Raw genomic sequence first — 11370 nt, forward strand, 5'->3', positions numbered from 1 at the left:
TGCAGGAAGCTCCAAAGAGATAAATTTTTCTGTTCTCTGCCACTAAAGCAGCGTGATTTTCTAGTACATATTTAGTTTCAGTCCATGAACAGAAACCCCCCAATCTTCTACACTTTAACAAGGACCCTTGCATAATCTTTGCATCATTAGAAGAGCCCTTGCATAATAAGGTATTTCGTAAGGGCAGTTTCCTTGGCCTTGACACTCTTTGTGCCTGTAGTTCATGAACTGGGAATATTCACCAGAATCATAGAAGTATACTCTGAATGAAACATTCAGACACATTGGGTTGAAAATTTTAAATGAAGACTCATCAGTCTTGTTATGATTGAAAGGTTTAAACATTCAATCGCCGTAAGTCATAGTTATGTATTGGTTTAGAAGAGTTTATGTGACTCGAAGGCATTCACAAACATCTCATTCAATATGTAAAGTTTTGCAATTTTGAGCAACAATCACTTGTCAGATGCAGTTAAACACCTTTTCCCTTAGTTTAAGGGAACACAAACAGTCGTTATAAAGACCATTCCCAGCATCTAATCCACCATCCAAAAAGCTGACAGTGATTCACTACAGCTAAAACTAACCTGCTCTAGGACAGCGTAGCTGTAGTTAATTAGGACAAGTTCAGCTTGTTGGAGGAGGAGGGTTGGTGAAGATTTTGAGGCACAGAAATCGACGCTAGCACCACAAATCTATCAAGAAGCATGGATTTCTCGTTAGATTTCCAGCTGATCCCCATGCCACAACACATCATGATTCTTACACGTACTGGTTAGCTTCCTGTCACATCTGGTATGGCTTTTCAACTGCATGTTGAATAACTCCAATACAAAGTGGATTAAGGATTCCATTACGATTTAGAAATTGAAACTGTGTTTTTAATTAATGTGTTTGTAATTTTGCTGTCTCCAGACAGATACAGAATTAATACAGAAATGATTTCCGGGCTGCATTTGTCAATGCTGAAAAGAGTAATGTGCCAAGAGAGTACAGTCGAGTCGAATATCAATATACCAAAAATATGTGAAAAGAATTGATTTCCCTCCACCCCACCCCCATTTCTACAATTCATAGGAACCCACCTATTTCACTCTTGCATGTCACGGTGTCTTTCAGTTTGCATAAAGATAGAGCGCTACAGCCAAGTTGCAGCACTTAAAGAAGTATCTTAAGTCTCAGTGTTGATGTGGTTTTGAAAATTACTTTTTAAAAGCTTTTGCTCCCATGCTGAGCATTCGTCCTCATATTCCTGGGGCTCTCTTTTGGGCCGTGGTTTTCCACGACTGATACGTTTTTGTCCACCTGGGTTTCTTTGTAATGAGTTGACTTTCCTTTTTTCCTTGTAGAGTCTGAGTTCAGAAGGAAAAGGAATAAGCACACCTGCAGCTGTAGCCAAGACTGCACGTGGACAAAAGTATTGTTTAACCACTGAAGCACCGCCTAAAGAGGTAGGGAAATCTCGCCCTAATTACCTGGAACATATTTGAATTTGTTAAATACTACCAAACCGGAATGATGGGTTTGAATTTCAGAAAGGCCAGCTGTTATGATAACTATTCACACACCTGTGACTTGTTTTCATGCAGCAGCTTTTCTTAGGTAACTTCAAGAGTATTTTAGGTTTTGTAATCCTTCTATTGCAACTTCTAGTCCCTAGAACTCACTGAAAACTACATAAGTATTCCTGAGTATTCAAGGGGGAAAACAATACAAAAACCAGCACATCAATTTTAAGGCAGACACGAGTTTTTTGTAGGCCCCTCTCCTTGCCTGCAAACAACTGAATTTGCAACAGCATGCCCAATCAGCCAGAGCACTGGTGTAAGCATCCGTTTCCTGTACTGTGACAATTCACTTGGCAGTTCTGCTGGTATGTGATGTGCCCTGGAGAGGCTGACATTGACAGTCTCTGACTAGGTAAAAATAGAAGCTCCTTCCCTGGGAGATGGTGTCCCAGGAAGAAACATGATGCTGTGGTAATAGATAAAGATCTAAAACAGCGAGACCTTCGTGGTACTGAATAATATGAACAACTACACACCTTGTAGTCTGCTCCTGTTCGTATGCGCCATTTGCCTTCTCCTTCCTCTACAGCACAGTATAATGAATGGATATGTAGTTGTAGTTTGTGATCTACTTTTACCCCTCAGTAATATTCAGGCTAATTTTTACTTTCTCAATTTTCATTTTTTCCTTTGCCCATATCTCTTTCTCACATATCCTCTATAAAGCTTAGTAAAGCCATGACCACTGAACTTCTAATATTCACAAAAACTATTCCTGTAAATCAAGTTTTCCAATCTTTGGATAAAGCCCGATGAGAACCACACACCCATCCTTTGGAAGAAGCACAGTTTTGACAGGACCAACCGTTAACATTAATGATAGAAATCTCCTCAGACTCAACTCTAAATTAACTTATTTGCTGTATGTAGATTTTCTATACTAACACAGAGAAACAAACACACACAAAATCATTAATTCTAAACAAATGCAAAACTTACCATTGCTGGGCAAAGAAGTTCTACCTGCAGATTCCAATGTTTTCAAAGTAACAGCCAGATCAGAAGTTAAAAGTGCTACTTTTCTGTGAGGCGATTAGAAGGCAAGCTTTTTATTCTGCTGCTTCTAGTGTGAAAGAGTAAAGGGCTACATCGGTTTCCTTCTACCTTCTCCTTCAGTCTTTAATTCCTTCAGCTGACCACACATCACCTGCCTCCATCAGACTCCCCTCCCATCTGCCCCAAGCTCCTTCCTTTCTTCATCCCTGAATTATTCAACCTCCTTCTCCTTTCCATACCCCTACCACACTCTGAATCATAAAGTGACAGTTGCCCTGGCTGTAAGCACAGTTTCCTGTATCCTTTAAAACAGCGGGTATTGGTAGTGGTCTTTTTAGGCACATCCCTAAAAGGTTTTGTCATCTCCAGGTCACTGGGCTAAGTTGGATCTCTTGGTCATGGCATTTCTGTGTTACTTCTTGATTTCTGATGGTCCCTCTGAGGTTGATGAAATGTCATGACCCTTAGGCTCCAGCTGCTCTGCATTCATTGCTGATACTTGGGAGCTAGGCATAGCATCATGACTCTGGAGCGTCTCTTGGAAAAAGGCTGCTAGATGTGGCCTTCATGTATGGGAATTCCTTTAAAGTGTGCTTCAGCTTCCACCTCACCATTTGAAACCACTTATATCCAGTTCATGACAAAACAAATAGAAAAATGAGTGGGTAGCAAGAACGTTCTTCCAGCACTCTGTACCAGCTTACTACGCCGATCTCACGGCACTCAGCCTTAGCAAAAATAGAGTCGAGCATGTCCAGCCCTTGGTAACGAGCAGCGGCTTCAGACCAGAGCATATTCCTGGCTTTCTGAAAAGTTCCTTTTGGCTAGCGCAGTGCTTAGCCCTTTTCAGCTCTCAGATTGGCATCGTGAAACCTTCTTCACTGCATCAGATCGAAGATGTGCAAAGTATTTAAAATGTACAAGGCAGTCCACCAGTACATTTGGGTGTATGTTTTCTTAATATAAATCTTTACAACCTACTGGAGTGCCTGGGGCTGTTCTCTGTTACCTCATACTAAGAGTATCACTTGGCTTGCTGCCCAGCAGGGGATATGCTTTTTCTGTTAATTATGAGTAAGCATACTTTCGTAGTCAATACTGTCCAAATGACTTCATTCTTGGTGGTTGACAATTTGCGATTCATTACTGCCTTTGTCCAAAGACTGAATGTGACTTTTCTGCATAGTAGCAGTAGTCAATTGCATTTCAGCTAACATAAAACTACTATACACCAGGGGTATCAGGATTAAAATACATGGTATTTTGCTTTGGTTGCAGCAGTGGCTCACGTGAATCTGCCAAATTCAAACGGCTGCAAGTACTAAACCAGATCCACAAGTGCAGTCCATCTGTTCTGGGCTTCCCCATGAACAAAAATGAACCTCCACTTTTATTCTTTCAATGGAAGCCTGTAAAGCACCAGAAACATGCTAAGGAAAATGTACCTCAGCTCATGTAAAACAACTGAAATTCTAAATCAACTTTCTAAGGATTTACAGTCCTGAGGGAATTGTGATGGCAGTTCTCAGCTCTGCCTCAGCCATTAATCGCTAATACAGAACAGTATTCCACAAATACTGTCTTCACTGCTGACCCCACCAAAAAGGAGGGACGAAAGAGACCACAACTGTAAGATTAAACCTAGTTATATTTTACATGAACGTCTCGTAACCCAGTTCTTAATTTGCACAATTTCTTACGTAGCTGGGCAAAGCTAAAAACTAAAATTACAACATCTTTTCAAAACCACCCCCTCCAGATCACAAACCTAATATTTTATCATTCTCCCTTAGCAAGGGTGGGTTCAGCCTGGGAGCCCTCTCCAAGTCTCTGTGGAAATTTACAGCGATTTACATTTGTATGGTTAATTGTTTACAAACAGTGCTTGTTAACAGCATACAAATGATTTCATTGCCTTCAATCTTATTTGTTTCCAAGCTCCCCTGCATGGTCTACACCTGCAAATACTCCACAATAATAAAGCAGATACTGTTTATTTTCTTTATTTGCTCCAGTTTTGCTACATGCAAAAATCAGAAAAGATATGCCTGAAATGCAGGTAAGGACATTCTAGATGAATTGCTTTCCTTCTTATGATGTCCTTATAAGCTTTGCAACTGTGTCAATAACTGGTTGGAATTGATTTCACTTAATTTTATAATGAACATGAAGTGAAACACCCTTATTTTCAGGCTACTGGAATACATACAATATGCTAACTATGACAAATTAAACATTATTGATTAGGGGGTGAGGTGGGGGGGGGGGGGTGTCCCCAAACAGGAAGAACCTATACGTCTTTAAAGATTCTAATTACCCATTTAGAAAAAAGAAAAAAAATTCAGTAAATGGTAAGAATCTTTATTTTCAATGAAACATTCACTACTTCTAGACAAAAATGTGGTTTTAAGTAAAAAAAAAGTTTACAGAAATCAACAAAACCCCCAAATGACATAATTTTAAATGTCATTTTTCAGCATATGAGAATCCTCATTATCTTACAAGTTCTAGTAATTGCTTTCTACATATTGAAAATTTTTTAATGAATGCTAGATAAAGGGCTTCAAATTTACATACAGATACATATTGCCGTATGCAAAGACCTGCCTTTTTTAAACATACGCATTTCAAGTGGAATAAATTGAAAACTTCCAACTACTCCTGTCTCTTACAGAAGCCTTATGGTGGTGATGTGTATCAAATGTAACCAGAATCCAGTCTAATAGTTCTTTCTTTTCAGGATCTCCAAAATGGAAAGCCTACCAGTGTTTTCCAAATAACCTGTGGATACATGATTTTTTTTGAGACTATTGGCTAAAACAGCACATGTGCGTGTAGGTGGTGGTGGTGGCGTGTGTAGAAAAACACCCAACAAACCCTAGCAAAGCCAACCAAAACAAATACTTGTACATAGTCCTTGCTGACCTGCACCAGTTATTTCCTGTAACCGTATAAACATTTTGAGGGTGGGCTTGAGCTTTCCCAGTCAAACACACAGATATTGTGTCACTAGAGAGCTCAGGGGACCTGGAGAAGCCTTTAAGGATGTAGAGCTAACAAATGTGAATGCCTTAGGACCAGGCAGTCAAAGGGTGACATTTCATACCGTACTTAAGACCAGTTTGGTCTATACCAGGTGGAGGTAGTGGTACTATTCCCATCAAGAGTTGGTGGAAAACTAGCATTTTTGTAAACTGTAACCCAGTGCCTTAACTTAGTCCAAAAGGAGCAAATGCACACATCTCCCCACAGTAACTGCAGCACAAAGCCTCACGGTTTCTTCCTTTGCTTCCTGGAATCTGTATGTTATTTTGTCCAGCAGTTCAGAAATTTACAGGAAGAAGTTTTAAAGCAGTCTAAGTGAACCACCAGTTTAACATTTCTCATTTCAGTAACATTTTTCCCTTTGACAGATGCTTCTGCTTTTCCACAGCATAGAAAATACCCAGCTCAGACAGAAATACCTAAAGCTTGCTTGAATCATGCATGGTAGGGCCTTGGCAGATAACCCCTCTTGGGGCAGGACACGTTGCCTTTCCTGAGAATATTAATCCTAACCAGTAGATTTTAGTAATGAAAAGAATGCAAAAAGAACCATCAAAAAATATATCACCAACCATGCTGAGGCAGAAAAAAATTTTATTATCAGTTATCATAAACAATTAAGAGCATAAAGCACCTAGAAGCTTCTTGGATTCAAGAAGTAGGAAGCACACAAGAAGAAGTCCTCATCTGAAGTATTTATAGTCAACATAAAGCTTTGGATAGGAAAAAACAAAACCAAAAAAACCCCGAACACAACATAAAAAGAACTCGCCAGAGAAGGGAATAAACCTGGAAGGACACAGATTTCTGGGACCATTTGAATGAACAAGTCACACTGGTGGACATTTCCTTAGGGTTATGCGTACAATTAAGCACAAAAGCATTGAAGCCCATCAGAAATTGTAATTGCAATGACTTTACTTAGCTTCTTGTAGCCAGCTGTGCTCTCAGCCCAGTCCCTACAGATAGCTGTCGAAGTCTTAGAATGCAGAAGTCAGAGTCTCTGGAAGTCTGAAATGTGCCTCTGTTTGACAAAGTACTTCTCTTTCAGGGCCATGGTCACATTTTATCAGTATCTCCAGAACTGCTGTTACAAAAAACATAGCTCAACAAGTGAATAGAGTTGTCCATCTTGCACACTGGTGTGGTCACAATGAGGTGACACCAGAGTGTTTTAAACCACCTGTAGGAAAAAAAATCTTAAGGTTATATTTCCAGCCAACCAAGACTGACGAGTAACCATCACAGAGAATCTGTCCACAGAGTTAAACAAGTTGTGGATTTATATACACACACACACACACACATATTTTGCAGGAATCTGTATTGATAGAATCATATACAAGACTTCTGTACAGTCCCATCATTCTGATGTTCTTCCCTCTCTTTACTTGTGTTCTTGTAGCCCACCGTTGGATAAGATCTGTCAGGAAAACTTCACAAAGCCTGTGCAGCAGCTGACTGCTGTCCCAAAGCTGACCCTGAAATAAATCAGCATTTCCTAACTTTCGGAACTCCCAATGAATATTTCCTTCAACCACACCAGAGCCTAGACCCCAGTATGCTGTTCAAGGAATAGTAGGACAACAAAGTGTCATTCCTGGAATAGTAAGGAAATTGCTTATTTTGTACTGGATACATACTTTTTAGTCAGGTAGTATAGAACAGTTTGAAGAAATATTGGTATATGCCTAGAAAAAGCTGCACACACAATTCAAAGACTGGAGTCTTTCACCCACCACTGTCAAATCAGATAATTTTTATTTTAAACAATATTGTAAGAAAAATACTTCTCTTCAGAAACCTTCTTCTATATTTTCAGTTTTCAGTATTCTAGTAAAAACACCTGTATTGTCCTAAGTTTAATTCTCAATTTCTCTACCTTCCTTTCCTCTCTATTTTCCCAGGAAAAATGACAACTCTCAAAAAGCCTTGAATTTAAGAAAGCACAAAGAAGAGAAAAATGGTAAGTATGGCAGTGAGGATTTCTCCACTGTAAAACTCTTGACGTCTTGGGCTATCATCATATTTCTATGTACATGTGTATATATATATATATATGTTTTTAAATATGGGGTGTTGATAATCATTTGGGTCTGAAAATGCAAGGAGGCATATGGTGACTTTCATGACTGATTTCGGCCATCAGCAGATGCAAAAGTAGATCTTGTTTTTTTCTTAGTGAAATTGCTTCTTAGAAGCTTTCTGTAGCATTACAACGACTTTTAAATTTTCTTTTTGTTACAATTACATCTATATGGTTGCAAGAAGCTCTACTTTTCTTTCTGCTTCTACCCTTGTTCTGGTTATCAACTACGAGAGTGCAGTCGAAAACTGCTGCAAACAGCCGAGTCCCAGCATTTGATTGAATCTAAAGGTATTAGAGTTCTCTCCATCCAAAAACATTGTATTTTGGTTTTGTTAAGCACACTTCTGTTTGTTGAATTTTTTCAACCTTAAGTGCATTTTTTTTTCCCCTGCTGCAATGCTTTAAAAAAAAAAAAAAATCAAAACTCTCTGGATCCCAATAACATCAGGCATGCATAAGGAAATAAGTTTTCAGGGGGTTGTCTCTCCATTTGTGAAACATGCTCATTTTAGTAGATAACATGCTCGTTATCGTAGCTTGTTCAGCTATGGAAAGGAATCAAGGAATTAAGCAGGATTCATGAGTACAATTGCGATATTCTGAAGAAGTCTGGAGAGACAGGCTTCACAACAGACTAAGTGTCCAAACGCCATTAAACAAAGCGATATGGACAGGCTGTCCCAAATTTTGAAAATACAGTGGAGAACAGAGATAGGGAATCATCAGCAACTCACATACCACTCAGTCGGAAGATTTTCCAGAAGTGTGTCCATTGTTCCGATGCTGCTTTCTGAGTTAAGTCCTTCTGATTTTAATATTGAATAGAACTGATGCTGAGACTGTGTCTGCTACTGTAAATGAAAGGAATAGCCCATACTGCTAATCAGAAACAAATGGTACACAAGTGTCAACTACAGCAGCTTGATTTAATCAGCTTTTAAATGCAGATCCTTCTCTTATGGAGACAGCAACAGGTAATTCCTTGTAATACTGCAACACTTATTCTACATTTTGGCAAACTTACTGCATATAAGAATCATGTTATATCTCAGTCTTTGGTCACTTCAGTAGAAAACCAAATAGTTAAAACACAAGTCTCTCACAGATGACAACAGGTATGTTACACGTGACAGAATTGTACTTCAGTTGCAGTTCTCGCCAGTGATGGAGTATATTGTCAAAAAAATTACCAGGACGACTCAGAAAGCCTGCCTGCAAACTGGAAATAATTTTATTTTCTGAGGGAAATTAATACATCTATCTGTCTCCTCTTTTTCCAAACAAAAATTGTGTCCAAGAAAACTCAAGGGTCTTTTTTTTTTTTTTTTTTTTTCATCTTTAGCATCTTGGATCACATTTCTAGAAACTAGTAGGCCTTATAGTTGCCTGTGTTTCCAAACATGACTGACTTTAGAAAGTGGCAGTCAACTGAGAACCTCTGTTTAGCCAATAGCACATAGAGTTTGTTATCAACGTAAGCATCTCAGTTGACTAGACTGAAGTCTGTAGATGTGATGTCTTATTGATGGGCTTTACTGAAAAAAATCAATGTGTACTCAAGAACAGTATTCCACAGCTCCTCCTGCTGTGAAGGAAGAGAAAGGGAGAAGACAGCTGTGGGAGAAGCAGACACAAAGTAAGATAGAAATACAGCCACAGGTGACAGTCATAACATGTATGCCCTTCTGGACATACTGCATAGTTACAAACTTAGGATGATATTACAAATCCATATGTCAAGCTTCAGCAACTAGCACTAACTCTGCATTTGACTTCCTTTCCAGACTGCTGCTCCATCTCATTAAATGCAACCCTCAGATGACAGATGGACAAGCAAAGAAAGCGATTGCCGATTTTACTGCTATGATAGACAAATGCTGCAAGCAAACAGGTGCTGAAACATACTTGGGGGAAGAGGTATTTCATATCTTTACAAACCACTTGACAACAAAAGCTGACGTAGCAAATATCAGTGAACGCATTTAGATCAAGTAATTCAGCCAGCTAGAGTGGCCATTTGTACAGCTAGTTTTGCCATGCGTTTGCCCACAGATAATAAACTACACCTTTCTGTACACACAGACTAATTAATCTTTACATTGCACTGCAAAACATGTCACCCATGACACACATAAGGTAATTTCCTTGTGACTGATCCACTTCAGGCATCTCACACGGGAAAGTTGAAAATTATAGGAACAGATGGTTTATGTAAAAGGAGGCACCCCAAAAAATAACAAAAACAGATGAAGAGCTGAGGTGATTGTGGTCTCAAGTTATGTAATCCACTTTTTTTTTACAGTTTCAACAGCATTCGTTCCTTTAACTTAGCTATCTCTGCATGCTATGTCAGAACAACTCTGCAGAAGAAATCAACATTTCAAAAAAAGCCAAAACAAACCTATGTGCAGCAATTGAGAGGTCTCAAACCACAGTTTCAGAACATGTAAATATCAGTTTCTAATCCTAAATTTTGCACTGAAAGGAAATTAATAACTTGACGGTATTTCAGACTTACCATACATTTTGGTTACATTTTCCTTATTATCATGATCCCCTTCGGTGTGAACTCATTAGCTCCAGAGGAAGTATTCTCTATAAACAGTTAAGAAAATTAGTGTCTCTAGAATGGTATATTCTGTGTCTCTTGACACCAGACTAGTAGACATAAACTGTATGAAAGGTTGTGCTCACAGTCCCCTTTGACTCTCTCTCTCTCTCCCCTATGTTTTTAGTCTTCTAGTCTGCAAACCTGGTAGCCCAAAGTACAGCCATCTTAGGAAACGGTATCTAAAGCCCTGCACATAACAGCAGCAACATCCCTCTACTACACGTAAATATTCAGACCAACTAGATGCATAATTAGATGAAAAATTTATTCACTATACTATCACAAACAAAACCTAGTGTCATAAGACAAAAGGCCTCAGTTCTAGAAAAAGGTGACTGCAAAACAAAATTGTAGAAGAGAAGACGATTTCAAAACACAGCACAAAAGGCAGGAACACTCTTGGCTCTTCAAGCACTCTAAGTTTGAGACTATGAACTAGTCATCTTGATGAGAGTGCTCCTCTAAAATCACTAGCATTAAAGCTTTTCAACAGCTTTGACTCACATAATGAATCAACACTCCGTTGAGAGGCAGGTTTTGACAAGGCATCTACAAGGTGGATCAGGAACATAAATGTCCCTTTTCAGAACACAGCACACACACATCAAGGATGGTTTTTACAAGCTGAAACTGATACGGTCTTGCATTCAGGAAAATCCAGCTTTCTGTGGCCTTTGTCTTTTTTTATTATTTTTATTTGGTGTTACAGTACCAATTCATGAACCTAATTACTTGTGGCAGCTAAGCTCTGCAGCAGGGCTCATCTTGCTTTCTTCAGCTCAGAGGCAGAGCGAGCCCGCATTCTGGGCGACTAGCACTAACGCGCTTAAACCTGAACTGCACCTTGGAGTTGTGACAAACCAACTTTAGCAAGTGACTTCTTGGTGGTTTACGTAAGCATTAGACTTGCATCCCATCTTTTTGGTTTCTCTCAATTTAGATTAACAATGCTAATGACAGAGAAGCCTTCTGCTCAGCCTCTACTTTTCTTCCCGACAGTAACAAAGTCACTGAAATTACTCAGTGTCTGAGCCTATATGGACTTTTCATATCCTGTTCAA

General features: G+C 39.1%; 1 long non-coding RNA gene across 1 annotated transcript; it reads left to right on the forward strand.

The window, feature by feature from the left end:
- The first annotated feature begins 1197 nt into the window (after positions 1-1197).
- Positions 1198-7577, forward strand: LOC142036304 (uncharacterized). The gene is made up of 3 exons (XR_012652133.1): positions 1198-1451; positions 7015-7217; positions 7517-7577. It is a non-coding gene; the product is annotated as an uncharacterized LOC142036304 (long non-coding RNA).
- Positions 7578-11370: the final 3793 nt, after the last annotated feature.

This window comes from Buteo buteo, chromosome 1 (assembly GCF_964188355.1).
Source record: "Buteo buteo chromosome 1, bButBut1.hap1.1, whole genome shotgun sequence".
In the NCBI taxonomy this organism is placed as follows: domain Eukaryota; kingdom Metazoa; phylum Chordata; class Aves; order Accipitriformes; family Accipitridae; genus Buteo; species Buteo buteo.